General features: G+C 36.6%; 4 non-coding genes across 4 annotated transcripts; all 4 read right to left on the bottom strand.

Moving 5' to 3' along the window:
* Positions 1 to 2,066: 2,066 nt before the first annotated feature.
* LOC139505044 (5S ribosomal RNA) lies at positions 2,067 to 2,185 on the bottom strand. Its single transcript, XR_011659509.1, has one exon. It is a non-coding gene; the product is annotated as a 5S ribosomal RNA (ribosomal RNA).
* Positions 2,186 to 2,327: 142 nt separating this feature from the next.
* LOC139505051 (5S ribosomal RNA) lies at positions 2,328 to 2,445 on the bottom strand. The gene has a single exon (XR_011659515.1). It is a non-coding gene; the product is annotated as a 5S ribosomal RNA (ribosomal RNA).
* Positions 2,446 to 4,438: 1,993 nt separating this feature from the next.
* On the bottom strand, positions 4,439 to 4,557 carry LOC139505045 (5S ribosomal RNA). Its single transcript, XR_011659510.1, has one exon. It is a non-coding gene; the product is annotated as a 5S ribosomal RNA (ribosomal RNA).
* A 142-nt stretch (positions 4,558 to 4,699) lies between these two features.
* LOC139505048 (5S ribosomal RNA) lies at positions 4,700 to 4,818 on the bottom strand. Its single transcript, XR_011659512.1, has one exon. It is a non-coding gene; the product is annotated as a 5S ribosomal RNA (ribosomal RNA).
* Positions 4,819 to 6,000: the final 1,182 nt, after the last annotated feature.

Below are 6,000 nucleotides of genomic sequence, written 5' to 3' on the forward strand. Positions count from 1 at the left end.
TTTAGAATATGGGACAAGCTGTATTTTATTTGTGACTAATACCATGCAACAATTTCAGACTCTTTTTGAAAAAATTTGGTAGCCCTTAAAAGGGCTGTTTAAGCTTTAAAAGCATCATGATGCTTCCTTCATTTACTTCTTCTTTGGTGTCTTTGCCTTCTTTGGTTTAGCTGCAGCCTTTGTCTTCTTGGGAGATTTTGTGGCTTTCTTTGCAGATTTGGCAGCAGGTTTTGCAGCAGGTTTCTTTGCAGCTGGTTTCTTTGCTTTTGGTTTAGCTGCTTTCTTTTCACCTGCTGGTTTCTTTGCTGCAGGTTTCTTTGCGGCAGTCTTTTTGGTAGGTGTCTTTGCCTTCTTTGGCTTGGCGGCTTTAGGTTTAACTACTTTCTTTGCTGGTTTCTTAGCTGGTTTAGCCACTTCCCCAATCTTAAAGCTTCCAGAAGCGCCGGTACCCTTCGACTGTTTCAAGCTATTGCTCTTCACTCCTGATTTCAGAGCTAACTTCAAGTGAGTGTTGACTGTTTTTGCATCGCTACCAACGCTGAAGTTTGCTAAGATATACTTAAGGATGGCTTGACGGCTGGAGCCTCCACGCTCTTTCAAAGCAGATATAGCCTTTCCGACCATCTCGCTGTATTTTGGATGAGTAGCTACTTCTTTGGTTTAGCTGCAGCTTTCTTCTTTGGTGACTTAGCTGGGGTCTTTACTACTGGTGCTGGTGCGTCTGACATTTTGCGGCTTTGGTTGTTGAACGATGTGTGCGAATGAACGACAGATTACAATGATATGCAATTCGCACTGACACAGAGTGTAATTATCTATCTAACGCGGACCTCGACGAGAGCACCCTTAAACTTTCATGACAATCTAAGGGAGCTACCATTTGATTTTTATGGGGGGGCTAGGATGAAATTTGAAAAAAATAGGCAGGACAGGAGTTTTGAGTAAAAAAAAAAGGCAGGATGAGCAACTTGGTAAAAAAAAAGGCAGGATGACAATTTGTGTAAAAAACGTCAGGATAAACTAGTAAAAAAAAAGGCAGGACCGAATAGAGTAAGAAATAAAAAGGCAGGACAGAGATTACAACTAAAAAAAAAAGCAGGACAAAATTTTTCATCCTAGCCCCCCCATAAAAATCAAATGGTAGCTCCCTAATTCAAACAGATCGACAAGAAAATCTGTGTGCTTGTTCGACAAGTTTTAATCATTTGTTTCAAATAAATTGTACTTTTTGATATATAAATCATACACGAAAATCTTCAGCAGGAATTTTTCTTTCAGAATATGTCATAAGAATTAAACAAAATACCACGAGTGAAGAAATATTTACGATTAATGTACAACTTGTCAATTTCTCTCGTGCGATTCTTCCTCAGAAAACGTGTTGTATTATTTCACAAAAACTAGATTGTGCCGTAAAACTGATATACATTTGTAGTAAAATCATTTCTTTATATGTTTTTGCTTTCAGATATACGTAGAAATAAAGAGACTTCCCAGAAATTTAGATTTTGCCTTCGATATGAAAGCACACAAAGATGGCAAACTTCGAAACCGGGACTTCCTTGACCGAGATGAAAGACGTTTCAAATATTCGAATTTTTTACTAGAACTTTACAAGATATAATTAGTATTTATTGTTTATTATTTGTTTTTGCTATAATGATTTTTTTTTAGCTGATCAGAATCCTTTCAGAAAATAGTGAATCATATATGCCCTGGTAAAAAAAAAGAGGCGATTTCAAATGACGACAAATGGCGGATACCATATTATCACAGACGACCTTTACGAGACCTAATTAAAAAAAAGAAATATATGTAGCCACATGCATGTGGAAGGAGTGGAATTCTTAAGTGTATCTAACTTGACTTGCATGTATTTCACGTAAAAATATTTCACCATGCAGATGGGTATTGAAAAATAAATAAATTTATGAATGATTTATTTTCTGTTTTCTTCATTCATTGATAGCTAGATATGTTGAATATTACATCCAAGTAAATTAGTTAAAAAAAAATCATACAACAATTATGTTTGGTAGGAATGCAAAATTATAAGTAAAAAAAAATGTCTACAACACCCGGTATTCCCAGGCGGTCACCCATCCAAGTACTAACCGGGCTCGACGTTGCTTAACTTCGGTGATCGGACGAGAACCGGTGTTTTCAACGTGATATGGTCGTAGACACAGAAGTGTTAAATTTTTTGATATATAAGGTTAGGTAGTAGCATTTTTGAACAAAATTTATATAAAATAGATTTTTTTCAGAAGCAAAACTTTACAATAATAATATGTTTGGTAGAAATTCAAAATTATAGGTACAAAAAATGTCTACAACACCGGTATTCCCAGGCGGTCACCCATCCAAGTACTAACCGGGCTCGACGTTGCTTAACTTCGGTGATCGGACGAGAACCGGTGTTTTCAACGTGATATGGTCGTAGACACAGAAGTGTTAAAATTTTTGATATATAAAGTTAGGAAGTAAGCAATTTTGAACAGATCTAGAATTTGTATAAAAAAAAGATTTTTTTCAGGTTTAAGATAGAAGCAAAACTAAATACTTACTGCACGATCCAGAGTGGAAGATAGTAAAACTTAGCAAGTACACATGGACTTTATAGTAAAAAAAAATTGCAGAGAAGAAAGAGAGATTTAGAATATGGGACAAGCTGTATTTTATTTGTGACTAATACCATGCAACAATTTCAGACTCTTTTTGAAAAAATTTGGTAGCCCTTAAAAGGGCTGTTTAAGCTTTAAAAGCATCATGATGCTTCCTTCATTTACTTCTTCTTTGGTGTCTTTGCCTTCTTTGGTTTAGCTGCAGCCTTTGTCTTCTTGGGAGATTTTGTGGCTTTCTTTGCAGATTTGGCAGCAGGTTTTGCAGCAGGTTTCTTTGCAGCTGGTTTCTTTGCTTTTGGTTTAGCTGCTTTCTTTTCACCTGCTGGTTTCTTTGCTGCAGGTTTCTTTGCGGCAGTCTTTTTGGTAGGTGTCTTTGCCTTCTTTGGCTTGGCGGCTTTAGGTTTAACTACTTTCTTTGCTGGTTTCTTAGCTGGTTTAGCCACTTCCCCAATCTTAAAGCTTCCAGAAGCGCCGGTACCCTTCGACTGTTTCAAGCTATTGCTCTTCACTCCTGATTTCAGAGCTAACTTCAAGTGAGTGTTGACTGTTTTTGCATCGCTACCAACGCTGAAGTTTGCTAAGATATACTTAAGGATGGCTTGACGGCTGGAGCCTCCACGCTCTTTCAAAGCAGATATAGCCTTTCCGACCATCTCGCTGTATTTTGGATGAGTAGCTACTTTCTTTGGTTTAGCTGCAGCTTTCTTCTTTGGTGACTTAGCTGGGGTCTTTACTACTGGTGCTGGTGCGTCTGACATTTTGCGGCTTTGGTTGTTGAACGATGTGTGCGAATGAACGACAGATTACAATGATATGCAATTCGCACTGACACAGAGTGTAATTATCTATCTAACGCGGACCTCGACGAGAGCACCCTTAAACTTTCATGACAATCTAATTCAAACAGATCGACAAGAAAATCTGTGTGCTTGTTCGACAAGTTTTAATCATTTGTTTCAAATAAATTGTACTTTTTGATATATAAATCATACACGAAAATCTTCAGCAGGAATTTTTCTTTCAGAATATGTCATAAGAATTAAACAAAATACCACGAGTGAAGAAATATTTACGATTAATGTACAACTTGTCAATTTCTCTCGTGCGATTCTTCCTCAGAAAACGTGTTGTATTATTTCACAAAAACTAGATTGTGCCGTAAAACTGATATACATTTGTAGTAAAATCATTTCTTTATATGTTTTTGCTTTCAGATATACGTAGAAATAAAGAGACTTCCCAGAAATTTAGATTTTGCCTTCGATATGAAAGCACACAAAGATGGCAAACTTCGAAACCGGGACTTCCTTGACCGAGATGAAAGACGTTTCAAATATTCGAATTTTTTACTAGAACTTTACAAGATATAATTAGTATTTATTGTTTATTATTTGTTTTTGCTATAATGATTTTTTTTTAGCTGATCAGAATCCTTTCAGAAAAATAGTGAATCATATATGCCCTGGTAAAAAAAAAAGAGGCGATTTCAAATGACGACAAATGGCGGATACCATATTATCACAGACGACCTTTACGAGACCTAATTTAAAAAAAAGAAATATATGTAGCCACATGCATGTGGAAGGAGTGGAATTCTTAAGTGTATCTAACTTGACTTGCATGTATTTCACGTAAAAATATTTCACCATGCAGATGGGTATTGAAAAATAAATAAATTTATGAATGATTTATTTCTGTTTTCTTCATTCATTGATAGCTAGATATGTTGAATATTACATCCAAGTAAATTAGTTAAAAAAAAATCATACAACAATTATGTTTGGTAGGAATGCAAAATTATAAGTAAAAAAAAATGTCTACAACACCCGGTATTCCCAGGCGGTCACCCATCCAAGTACTAACCGGGCTCGACGTTGCTTAACTTCGGTGATCGGACGAGAACCGGTGTTTTCAACGTGATATGGTCGTAGACACAGAAGTGTTAAATTTTTTGATATATAAGGTTAGGTAGTAGCATTTTTGAACAAAATTTATATAAAATAGATTTTTTTCAGAAGCAAAACTTTACAATAATAATATGTTTGGTAGAAATTCAAAATTATAGGTACAAAAAATGTCTACAACACCCGGTATTCCCAGGCGGTCACCCATCCAAGTACTAACCGGGCTCGACGTTGCTTAACTTCGGTGATCGGACGAGAACCGGTGTTTTCAACGTGATATGGTCGTAGACACAGAAGTGTTAAAATTTTTGATATATAAAGTTAGGAAGTAAAGCAATTTTGAACAGATCTAGAATTTGTATAAAAAAAAGATTTTTTTCAGGTTTAAGATAGAAGCAAAACTAAATACTTACTGCACGATCCAGAGTGGAAGATAGTAAAACTTAGCAAGTACACATGGACTTTATAGTAAAAAAAAATTGCAGAGAAGAAAGAGAGATTTAGAATATGGGACAAGCTGTATTTTATTTGTGACTAATACCATGCAACAATTTCAGACTCTTTTTGAAAAAATTTGGTAGCCCTTAAAAGGGCTGTTTAAGCTTTAAAAGCATCATGATGCTTCCTTCATTTACTTCTTCTTTGGTGTCTTTGCCTTCTTTGGTTTAGCTGCAGCCTTTGTCTTCTTGGGAGATTTTGTGGCTTTCTTTGCAGATTTGGCAGCAGGTTTTGCAGCAGGTTTCTTTGCAGCTGGTTTCTTTGCTTTTGGTTTAGCTGCTTTCTTTTCACCTGCTGGTTTCTTTGCTGCAGGTTTCTTTGCGGCAGTCTTTTTGGTAGGTGTCTTTGCCTTCTTTGGCTTGGCGGCTTTAGGTTTAACTACTTTCTTTGCTGGTTTCTTAGCTGGTTTAGCCACTTCCCCAATCTTAAAGCTTCCAGAAGCGCCGGTACCCTTCGACTGTTTCAAGCTATTGCTCTTCACTCCTGATTTCAGAGCTAACTTCAAGTGAGTGTTGACTGTTTTTGCATCGCTACCAACGCTGAAGTTTGCTAAGATATACTTAAGGATGGCTTGACGGCTGGAGCCTCCACGCTCTTTCAAAGCAGATATAGCCTTTCCGACCATCTCGCTGTATTTTGGATGAGTAGCTACTTTCTTTGGTTTAGCTGCAGCTTTCTTCTTTGGTGACTTAGCTGGGGTCTTTACTACTGGTGCTGGTGCGTCTGACATTTTGCGGCTTTGGTTGTTGAACGATGTGTGCGAATGAACGACAGATTACAATGATATGCAATTCGCACTGACACAGAGTGTAATTATCTATCTAACGCGGACCTCGACGAGAGCACCCTTAAACTTTCATGACAATCTAATTCAAACAGATCGACAAGAAAATCTGTGTGCTTGTTCGACAAGTTTTAATCATTTGTTTCAAATAAATTGTACTTTTTGATATATAAATCATACACGAAAATCT

The sequence above is a fragment of the Mytilus edulis genome, unplaced genomic scaffold, assembly GCF_963676685.1.
Source record: "Mytilus edulis unplaced genomic scaffold, xbMytEdul2.2 SCAFFOLD_621, whole genome shotgun sequence".
In the NCBI taxonomy this organism is placed as follows: Eukaryota; Metazoa; Mollusca; class Bivalvia; order Mytilida; family Mytilidae; genus Mytilus; species Mytilus edulis.